Below are 12,096 nucleotides of genomic sequence, written 5' to 3'. Positions count from 1 at the left end.
AAATCATTTTCCTGAAGAAGCTTATCATTATTCTAAAGACTTTTTTTAAACTTAAAAAAAAAGTCATGAGATTCATTGTTTTAATTCAGATTTGTAACCTAAAGTTACATTGCAAGCATTATATGTGCTAATAAGTGAAAAAGTGCTCCTGACAGTGCCTGGGACCATGGGAAAGGTGTTGTTATGGTTGCTATCAGGATTTTTTTTATATAGTTACTATCACAGAAATAAAATCAGTAGAGTTCTAAGTTTAACATATATGTTAAATAATGTGTGGGCTTTATGGATCTAGGAAAGCCTCATAGAAGGGGGCGTTCTCTGTCTGTTCATAGAGATTGTCTGAATTCATATTAGATATTTGTGTTTCTCTGATTCAGACCCCTGTGTATGTCAGGTTTTCAGTTTGGTGCTGTAAGAAAATGGCTCGGTGCTGACATTTGCATTTGTCCATGAAGAAAATTAGTTATAAGAATTAAAGTGGTAATGTTAATGTTAGAGAAGCAATGGATTTAGACCTTTTTAGCTTTCAAGATTTTTTCTTTTACATGTAGTGTATATATAACTAGTTTTATTAGTTCATTTTCAGGATGGTCCTCTAAAATGTCATTATGTCCCCTTTATTTTTAAAGTGAATGAAGAACTTGAAAAGCATTTCATTTCATTCTTCTGTGTCAAAAATGACATTTCTCAAAGTAGCATAAAATGCATAAAAAGTCATTAATATACTTTTTAAATTTTCCTACAAAAATATGTGTAAGATAAACTTGGTCATCAATTCTGACAAGATAAATTGAGAAAATTGGCTTCTTAATATTTTAACCCAAAAAGCCTAAAGAGAAGAAGAGAATAATAGGGCAACTGAAAACTTAGTGTTATCCCTACATTTAAAGTACAAACCATTACAATGTAATAAAATTAATCCAGACATTTCCAGGGCAAGTGTAGCTGACCTTTTGTTCACCAACCACTGACCCCAGGGTGAATGCAAGAGGCTTTCGGAGGGAAAGTCTGTTTGTTTGGCTTCGGTCCCTGGTATTTAAATTGCATTCCCTAATCAAATGAAAAGGCTGTCCTCTCTATCAGGTTACAGAATCCATGGCAACATTTGGCCTTTTATATCCATAATGTTAGCCTTTTTGTTTGCATCTAAGTAGAGACACCTGGAGCAATGCTAACATTAACCGATTTAGCATTAATAGCTTCATTATATAAGAATTTCTGATCAGATAGCTGTTACTTTTGTTATATTGCTTCAGCTTGTATTGTTGTCATTTTTTATCTCCTTGCTTGGCAACCAGGCAATGATTTGCAAATTTTTTTTGTCTTGATTAATTAAGCAATATAATTATCAGTAACCGTGATGCAGTCTTTGCTCAACAAAGCTTCTGAGAGAAAACAATGGTAAGTCTGTTAGTATGAATGCATTCCACGCGTCCCAGATGCATGAGGATATTATGGACAATGAGGGGAAAGGCCGCCTGTGAGCGAGGACAAAGAGTGCCACGCAGACTCGACACACTGCACATACCGCCAGGGACATGCTGCGGGCTCCCTGGGACACAGACGCCTCGTTAGATTACAGCTAGTCAGCAGAGATTAATTCTCAGCCATTTGGCGCAATAATTTACCCATTCCCAGTCTTTTAACTAGTGCTCCTTACTATGGAACTGAAGGCTTTGTACTCAAAAGGTTTACTTAACCTTGGCTACTTTTAGGCATCTCCACCAAAATCATTATTTTTGCTTAGAGATTGTACTGACACAGCTGCTTGAGCTGAAGAATATTCCTGTAGGAAGACAGAATATGCATATGTTTCAGAAATTGTAGATGGAGTCAGTGGCAATCTTTTAGCACCTGTATATTTCATATGAATACAGTGTGACACTGGTCTAAATACATTTATTTTACTCATTTCTGGGCAGCCACACTTCTCTAAGAATAATTTTAATCCTTTTTAGGAGGGGGAAAAAACTCATCAGTACACAAAAGTCCTGCTCATTGGATAGAGTCATGCATATTCAAATTGTACTTTCATTCACTTGGCCTCATTAATAGCCTATGTAATAATGTGGGGCTATTTGTAATACAAGCTCCCAGGCAGCATTACTTCCAAGTCCTTTGAAATTTAACATATTTCGCTTTTTCATTCCATACACCCCCTTTAAATATACAAATTATGTGCCTGGCAGAATCCGCCCCTCTTAATAATGCCCCGCATTTGTAAAATGGTACATTGAAGAAGCATGGGTGTGCTCCTGTGCGTGCACAAAACCCTCATGGCTGAGAGAATCTGCTCACTGTATGAACATTGCATTGAACCTCTGCCTTTCTCTTAAAAAAAAAAAAAGTGTGCTTTGCAACATTATTTCAATGTTAAGTTGATTTCCAAATAAGTCCATCCCCATCTCCGTAAATATTGACACAATAAAATTTTGGTCATAGAAAAGAAATATGTAATTATCAGACTTACATTTTTCAACTACTTTCATAAGTCATCCATTCAGGAAAGACCTGTACCTAAGACAATGAGTGACTTAAAGGGTCACTTACTTTACCTTTTCCTAAGTTTCCCTGACTGCCTGTGGGGCTCTGTTGAAGTGGTATCTGGCTCTCTTGTAGCTTCAGGGGTGTATGCGGTGGAGATACATGTATGCATGCAGATGTATGGGAATGTATCCCTCTTCCAGATGATGCTTAGCTCAGGACCTTTGTCTGGAGCAAGCACCTACATAATACCAGCAGAGGACTGACTGATGTGTCAGAAGTCACAAGAGCATTTTAGCACATAAGGCTAAGAGGAGTCCAGCTTGGGCATCTTTCTTTCTGCAGGGAAATGTTTTAAGCCTCCTGGAGTTGCCCCATTGTACAGGGAGTATGTTTGCCTTTGCTTCATGGTTTTGTAAATTTCTCTTGACCTCATATTATAATTTCTTAAATATTTATCTTAATCCTTTGGAGATTCAATCAATTTACGTTAAAATGTTCTGGAGAATTCTCAAGGAAGTAAAATAACTTTGGAAAATACTAAGAATTATTTGCTTAGAAAAGATCATTGAAAATACCAAAGAGCCCAGTTTTATTGCACTAACTTAGTAACTGGATTGCTGCAGTGTGCTCATTTAGGTCATGTATTATTAACACTGATTTTAGGAAAGGGGTGGCGATAAGAACCACATGAAAGGCAGCTTGCTTGTAGGTGTTGTTTGAAAATCAGCTTTTTTGCTAATACACTGACATTGCTAGTTAGAGGAATTCCCTGTATGATATGGATTTATATTAGCCCTTTTGTCCAGTTTCTGGAAGATTGAGTCACCCGCAAGCAGGTGCCAAAAATAGAAAACATTTATTTCACCACAGGGCCTTGATCCAAACAGAAGAAAACCCACAGCAGCACCGTTTTTAACTTACCTCCTACCTCCCAGGAGTTTGCCTTTTCAGATTTCCTTTGCAACTGAATTTCCTCAAAAGTTGGCACCATTCTCCTGTTTCTTACTTAGTCCTTGACATGTTTGTCTTCCCCTTGTGAGTTTATCTTCCCTCTTTTGCTGAATGTACCCCAAACAGCAAACTGCAGCCCAGGCTTCGTGCCAGGAAGCAGGGCAGATCGCTTCTCTACTGCTGAGCTGCCACAGTGGGAAAGGCCACTTGGACCCAGGAGACAGGCCATCTCCCGGCCCCTCCTCATGCAGCTTCCTAAGGTCCTGCATGGGGGTGCACACCTGCTGACTATTTAGACTGACAGGGGAGCGGGGTGTGGGAGTGTGCTGGCCTCCTCTGTGGAAGGAACAGCCCACTGCCTGGGGTGTGTGTGTATGCCAGACTAAACTTGAAATCTAGTACTTCCTTTGTCTTCTCTGTTGTCCTTTAGAACAGGTACTGAGGAAGAACACTTACCTTTCTTTTTTGAGACAGGTTCTCATAGAAATCTACCTGCCTCTGCCTCCCAAGGCATGTGCCACCACACCCAGCTAAGAACACTTACTTATTGAAAAATAGAAATAAACTTGCAAAGCGAATTGCTAAAGATAGTAGGAAATTGTTCTTGTAGTTCTTTTTCTGACTTTGCTTGGGGCTTTTTGTTGTTGTTGTTTCTTTGTTTTCTGATGTTTGTCCTTGATGCATGGGTCCAGCAGTGTGGAAAGAGCCAATAAATATGTGAATAAGTTGTTGAAACAGTTTTCTAGTAGCAGTGGGTGTCACAGAGCAAAGGAAGCAGAAGGGAAGGAGAGGTGGTGCGGGGGCTGCTTTAGTTCCTACCAAAGTACACCAGGGCGTAAGCCAGAAAACCAACATGCTTGAAGAAGCCATGGGGAAACAAACCACCGCAGAGACACACACGGTCACACTGCCTGGGATTTCTCTTGAGAAGCCATGTCAACAAGAAGAGATCAAGAGAGCTATGCACAGGAGACCCATGCACTCAGGATGATGGAAGAAAAGACTGCCCAAAATTCTGGGTCTGGGGAAATGATCCTTCAAAAGGAGAGACTTCCACAACCAGACAACAAGTTTTCAGGGAATTTGTGCCCCGTAGGTTATCCTGCACTAAATGGTAAATTCTTCACACAGAAGGAAAGAAGAAAGGACTGTTTTTGTCAAGAGAGTGCTTGTCACATGAACATGAAGACCCAAGTTGAGGGAGATAGAGGCAGAGGATCTCTGGAGCTCCCTGGGTAGTCAAGTCAGTGAGCTCCAGGTTCCAAGAGAATGTGACAAGTAAATGCTGATGACACACATTGGCCTCTGGCCTTCATACATGTACATGCACACATACTCAAACAAACACCACACACACAAAGACCATACACGCATCTACATAAAAAAGGATAGCTTTAGAGAAGAAATAAATGAAGGTGAAATGAAATGCTTTGCTGGGGTGGCGCACGCCTTTAATCCCAGCATTCAGGAGGCACAGGCAGGTGGATCTCTGTGAGTTTAAGGCCAGCCTGGTCTACAGAGAGAGTTCCAGGACAGCCAGGACTACACAGAGAAACCCTGTCTTGAAAAAAACCCCTTCCCCCAAAAGAAAAGAAGTGATGGGGCCAAGGGACTGGGGATGACCCTTGCATAGTGCCATTTAAAAGGGGGCATTTTGGCAGAGTTATGAAAATATTTCAAACTTGGGACAACCTCTAAAAAAGTGTTTAAGGGCTAGGCAATAGTGGTGTACACCTTTAATCCCAGCACTTGGGAGGCAGAGGCAGAAGGATATTTGTGAGTTTGAGGACAGCCTGGTCCATAGACTGAGTTCCAGGACAGCCAGGGCTGCACAGAGACACCCTGTCTCAAAAAATAAAAATAAAAACATGTTTAAAATATGAAATGTAATTGATATGATAAATGAGAAGAAAAGTAGAATCATACGAATGTTCAGATAAAACCAGAGAAGATGGAAGTAGAAGACCAAAAAGAGAACTAAAATAACATGGCACATATTATTAACACTATCAATAACTTCTTTTTGTAATCAGTGTCATAAATATATGAGCTAAGAGATAAGACAGAGGCTGGAGGTGTAGCTCGGTCATAAAGTACAAATTTAATGGCGTGAGTGAACAAGCCTCAGGTTCAATCTTAACACTGGGGAAAAAAAACCACAGACACTGTCAAGGTGCAAGAGAGACAGAGAGAGAGACAGAGACAAGGAGGAGGAGGAAGAAAAGGCCCAACAAGTAAGTTACCTAGCAAAGACCTTTAAATAAATGCTAATGAAGGATATGCCATGCTAACACTAATCAGAAGAAAGATGGGCTAACAGTGTCAGTCAACTTCAGGCAATGAAAGTGATCAGAGATGAAGGACTACTGCACAGTGATTCATGTGGACAGAGGCTCCCTGGGTTGTGATAATTGAGCTGGGACCCAGTGGAGCAGGTGTGCCAGCCCTCATCAAGTATGAAGCAGGGAGGACAGACAGACAGAACAAAGTCCTGAGGTAAGCCTGAGCTTCAAGAGTGAAGAAAGAAAAACATCCTATGTGGCCAGCATCAGAGAAGCAAAAAAAGAGGGGCCCGGCAGGCTGTGGGGAGCCTTTTGGGTCACAGTGGAGTCTGGACCCTATTTTGACTTAGATGACCTTGGGAAAAGCAGCAAGCCACTCCAGTCCTCATCATTTCTCTGTAAACATGGGGATATAGAAGAGTTGGGAGAACCACATGCTCTGTGTTAAAGCATTAAGCTCAGAACTTGACTGTAGCCATCATCAACTCAGATGTTCCTGAGCTTTTAAAACCCCTTGTCTGTGCTTAATATAATCTCTTAACTAATTAAAACATAGATTAATTATGTATGTAGGGCAAATTAAGTGATCAGCCTACTTATAAGACATTCATTGAGGTGCCATGTTGTTTCCGAACAGGACGTGCTCATTACTTGGAAATTATTTACTGTGTCTACCCCAGGCTCTGCAAAATAGTTTAAATCTGTGTTCTCTCATCTTTCAGGAAACTAGCACAAATTCAGCGAGCCATATCCTGAGCAGCGCAAACCTTAGAGAGTTTCCCTTAAAGAGAGCTATATTCTCTTGAAGACATCTGTTTCCCCTTGCCACATCCTACACTGAATCACAGAGCATATGAAAAGTGCTGCACATATAACATGTTGTACTTTCCACAATTTTTATTACTTTTTTTCCCAAACAGAAAAATTGTCTTCTAATACTAACTTTTTAATTGACTTATCTATCTCCCACTTCAGTATCTCACGTATAGGCACGGAAATGCAAATACACCCTTTCAAAAGTTCATAATTCCTGTGGGATTGTGGACTTCCCCAAGGGGAAAGCTGTGACGAGATACCAAGCCATAGCTCTCAGAGGTAGAGAGGTACTTATAGGTGGTGTGTTCGGTTGTACCAGGAAGCCCTAGGCAGTGTCCTACCATTGAGCATCCCTAGAGCAGGGCAAGCCTTTGGTCTGCATGTGATAGACCCCAGACCCAGGGTACTACCTTCTTGAGGGGGCGCCCCAAGAACCCAGACTCCAATCCAGTTGATGGAACAGCAAGAGGTGTTTATTAATGCAGCTGTACAGTTGGGCAAACTCAGCTCCAGAGAGCAAGAGTCGCGCCTATTGCAATCACATGGGTACTTTTAAAGGAAAAACCCACAAAAGCCGTAAGATTACAATTCCCATACAATTTCATTTCACAAGATCATGGTCTGATCACAGAGTGGGTACAGTCACATCCGCATGTACATTCTTCCCGAAACCTCAAGGGGGGTATCAGGGAGGGAGTGGAGTTTGCACAAAGGTCACAGTGGTCCTTCCTGGAACACTTGCAACTATCCCAGTCACAGTTGAGCACATCTCTTAACAGAAATCTTTTTACATTGTTACATTGTTGCAGGGGTGGTTGAATAATGGCTGAGTCAGGTTGCCCTTGGAACTAGTTTTCTTTTTAGTTCCTTATTCTCCTGGGGTTTGGGGGGTGTAAGCCTGAAGGGTTAGGGTCTTTCACATGGTCTCTGCTTACCTAGAAGCTACTTCACCCTTTTGACCTCTCATATTGATACTTCTTTATTCCCCAAATGGTATATGATCCTTTCATGATTGTTCATTAGTACTTTCAGTTTTAGGTTTTCTTAGAAGATTGGTGAGAAATGTGAGAAAACACATTATTTGTAGTCTAATCAACCCCCTGAATGTTCTGTTTAAGTCTAGATGAAGGAAGCATTCTCCTTTAGAGCAGCTGGAACCTCTTTTGCGGGGAGTAGGGAGTTATCCTTGACCAAGCATTTATGGGGAAAGCTGTTTTGGTCTGTCAAGCCTCTGACAACTCTCCATGTGCCCCTTTCCCCTCACATGTAGATGCTCTTAATAGCCTCACTACTTAGCCTCTAAATCTAAAGTTATTTCCAAATTTACAGTTGCAGTGACCCTTAGCATACACTTACTGCTTCATAACAATTGTGCTCATTATGGCAGTTGCTCTTAACCTCTCAGATCCTTTCTTTACACCCATCATTCTGTGCTGTAAGAAGGTATGCTCCTAGTATAAAAGTGTGTAGTCTCCCTCTACCTGACTTTGCCATTTTAGTCTCTGGCCACCTAACTTTCAAGGACCACCTAAAAATTACATCTGCAGCCTCTGTATGTAGATGTATAATAATGAAGGTTTTCTCATTTTTGTGTGCTTCAGAGTATCCATCCTGTATCCACATGAAAGACAAATATGTTCAGCAGAAACAAATCTAAAACCTTTGCATTCCATTACTATCTTCTTGCATGATAAAGTCAGTGCCAAAAAACCAGACACAAAAATCATGGCCATGTCTTTGTTATGAGTGCAATGCCTGCAGCATGTATAACTGGCCAACTAGGAAAGAAGGAAGTTTTCATCATGGACTGGATCTCAGTAAGCCCATACTGGCAATAGTCTAGTTCTAAAAGCTCAGAGTTGTCTGTGAAGCATTTGCCCAGCTCTGGTTGGAAGCATCAAAATGTTCCAACTGAGTCCTTGGGGATTAGTTCTTATATATCCAATGGGGGTTTGTCCCAAATATTGTCCTCACCCTAGCTAGCTGGATACACCCCTAGGCCAATGTGCTTAACAGTGTTAACGGGTGCCATGAACTTCGGAATCACTACTTCTCAGCAAAAAGCTGCCTTTGTGTTCACAGCTGGCCAATAAGAGAACTTGGATGTGAAAATGTCCTGCTGTGCACCCCAGCCTGAAGGGTATAAATTAGTTTGGGCTGTACTTTCTAGATGCATGCTTTTCTCCTCAGCCAGAGCTGTGTAATCATGGAGGACATGGCAGGCACACCATAGGTATCTTCATCTTGCAGCTAGATGGCAAGGAAAGCCAGTTTGTTAACAGTCATGGAAAATCTTAGTACCTAGGCTTTGGTCACCATACTAGGATAAGGCACCCAGGAATTGTTCAGAAAGTTTAGATGGATGAACCATTTGAATCCCAGTTCTGATGAGGACTCCAGATGTTACCTTTCATTAGCTTCACCATTGAGTATGAGACCATTAGGGGACGCCCCAGGAGCTTTCTGTTCCCTGTCCCCACTGTGCAACAGCAGCACTGTTTCCCTTGGGGAGGGTCACCCATACCCTTCTTTACTGTCTGTCTCAGTGTACAGTGATCCCAGAGCCCAAAGTAGCCAGTAGCCATTGGAGAGAACGCCATGTCTTCTAGTAGGAGTGCTACTGCATTGAGTTCTCCAAAGAAATCAGACAAACATCAGAGGAACAGGAGAACTAGAGTAAAGTGGAAGGCCCCTCCCTGCCTGTCTCCTTAGACCTAGACTTCAGTTTCTAATTACAAAAGAATTACCACCCTCTTGGGAGTCACTGGTTCCTGGGATATGCCCCATCTCACAAGTCAGCACCACCACCTCACGGGGTCATAGGTCCCAAGTAGCTCCATAAATGAGTTTTCAGTGATCATCATACAGCAAAAGAGCGTGTGACCCCTCCCTTTGGCTCCATGGGTCCTGTGTGAACTGCTCTAGTATCTTGTCTTATGCTACAGTTTAGAGCATGCTTTCCTACAACTGAAACAAGCCCCTACCCCACTCTTCCTAAGGAATGTCTTGACTTCCTTAACCTCTGTCATCTCTGTACCAGGCACTGCATTGAGTCCTTGAGTGAATCTGTAAGAGGAAGTGATAGTGATGGTGAGTCTTCTTGTCAGATAGAGCAGATATATGCAAGAGAGCTCGATCATCTCATTTGCTTAGACTACTTCTGTGAAGGTTTTGTAATTTTTCTTTTCTCTGTATGACCTACAAGATCTCTGAAGTCTGTATTTTATGATGTTATAATAATCATGATAATATATGCTATCATTTTCTTTTCTGAACAGTTGTTGCTGAGGATAGAAAAGTAGTTTTATGAGTCCGTTCTTTATCTATTGAAATCTAGTTTTGACCATCTCCCATAGGCCCTTTATTATAATTATACTACATAATCATATAATAATCTAACAATTAAAATAATAGCAGTTTTTATTATTTTCTTCCAACTCATAATATCCACACACACACACACCCCTTTCTTTCTCTCCTGTCCTGGCAAAACTCACTAATGAAAAGTTCTTCTCTCATTCACTCTCACATAGCAACCTTTCAGTGGTTCACTATTGCCATAGTTTAGTAGATGGGTAGTGCAAATTGTTTTTTGTTTGTTTGTTTGTTTGTTTTTGTCCTGCAAAGTAGCAAGGAAACTTTATTCAAAGCACAGCTATAAAACAGGACAGAATACATGAGCAGCAGGCCATAAGAATGGCGATACTCAAATGCCTAACAAGTTCCTTTTTTTCGATAGCTAAGAAATTTTTATAAATAGAATTCGAATTTAATGAAACTTACTTTAAAACCATCTTCTGAAATGATCGTCTTACTTTTCTCATTTAATACATTAATGTTTTTTTAACTATACACATTAATTTTTAATGGAAACTCACACATACCTTATTGTGATATATCTAGCTTGGTCATGATGTTCTATTACTCTGGCAGACTATTTAATTGTTTACCTGGTATTCTGTTAAAAGATTTGGAAACATATTCATGAGTGATGGAAATCTCTATTCCAATAAGATGGGTGATTTTATTTTCTGTTTTTCTTATGATCAGTGCCTTCTGCGCCCTAATAAATCTTTGTCTATCCACTGTTGTAAAGATTTTTTATGTTTCTTTTTGAAGTTTTAGGGTTTTTTATTTTTAATTTTATTATTTGTGTGTGGTGTGGTGTGTGTGTGTGTGTGTGTGTGTGTGTGTGTGTGTGTGTGTGTGTGTGTGTGTTGGGCATGCCATGGCACATTCATGGAGGTGAGAGAAAAACTTGCAGAAATCTAGGGTGTGTTTTGGATGTCAATTCTGGTCATCAGACTTGGCAGCAAGGGCCCTTTCCCACTGACCCATCTTGTCATCCCCTTTGTAGGATTAGTTTTAATATTTCTGTCTGTAACCCAGCTCATTTTGTGTATGTGATGAAATGGAGGTCAGGGTTCAGGTTTTCATATGGCTATCCAGTTGTTCCAGAGTCTTTATTGAAATAAACTTCCTTTTCCCAATAAAATTAATCTGGTGCCTTATTGTCAAATAGTTGCTGTAAATGTGTGGCTCTATTCTCTGGCAGTATATTTTGTTTTGTCAATTTATCAATCCTGATACCACTGTTCTGATATCTTAATTTCTGTAATTTTATATTATTCCTTGAAGTCAAATAATATAAATCATCTCATTACCATCATAGCTAATTTCTATCTTTCCATTTCTGTATAAATTTAGAAGCACCTAATATATGTCTACCCAGAATTTTAGTTGAGTTTGTGTTAGAATCTAAATCTTGATTCCAGAAGAATTGACATCTTAAACAGTATTGAAACTTCCAGCCCATGAATATTGTACTTTGAATTTATTCAGGTTTGCATGAATATTTGTTACCCCTCTTGGGTATTTTAAGTATATATGTGTAGCTGAAGTTTTTCTTTGTCCCACCTGGCCCGCGGTCAGGACAAATACGTCACCCACAGTCCCACAGCCTTTTATAAAATAATCACACAGATGCTTATGTTACCTAAAACTGCTCAGCCATTAGCTCATACTCACTACTGACTAGCTCTTACACTTAAACTCAGCCCATTTCTGTTCATCTGTATATTGCCACATGTTCAATGGCTTTACCTGTTTTGCCATTACATGCTGCTTCCTGGACAGTAGATTTGCGTCTCCTGACTCAGCCTTCCTCTTCCCAGAATTCTCCTTGTCTGCTTATTCTGCCTATACTTCCTGCCTGGCTACTGGCCAATCAGTGTTTTATTTATCAACCAATCAGAGCAACACATATTCACAGCATACAGAATATATGTCTTACACAGCATATATGTCTTACACATCTTTTGTTAGAGTTGTTCTCTCTATACACGTGGAATGTGTGGAGTTTTTTGAAATATATTGACAATATTGCCCAGACTAGCTTTTAACTCATGGTCCTCTACCTCAGCCTCCCAAGTTGCTGGGACTACTGACCGGAATCATTGTGACTCCACTTACACTTACTGTTATTGCTAAGTGAGCGTCAGGTTCAGTGAGAGACCCTGTCTTCACAAAACGAGGTGGAGAGTGATTGAGGAAGACACCC

The 12,096-nt window shown here is 40.5% G+C and overlaps 1 protein-coding gene across 4 annotated transcripts in view; it reads left to right on the top strand.

The window, feature by feature from the left end:
- Positions 1-12,096, top strand: part of Ralgapa2 (Ral GTPase activating protein catalytic subunit alpha 2) — a 286,655-nt gene that overhangs the window by 196,836 nt on the left and 77,723 nt on the right. The window lies entirely within an intron of this gene.

Source organism: Peromyscus maniculatus, chromosome 4 (genome assembly GCF_049852395.1).
Source record: "Peromyscus maniculatus bairdii isolate BWxNUB_F1_BW_parent chromosome 4, HU_Pman_BW_mat_3.1, whole genome shotgun sequence".
NCBI classification, from domain to species: Eukaryota; Metazoa; Chordata; class Mammalia; order Rodentia; family Cricetidae; genus Peromyscus; species Peromyscus maniculatus.
Note: the sequence above shows the minus strand (reverse complement) of the source record. Positions and strands in the feature narration are given on the sequence as shown.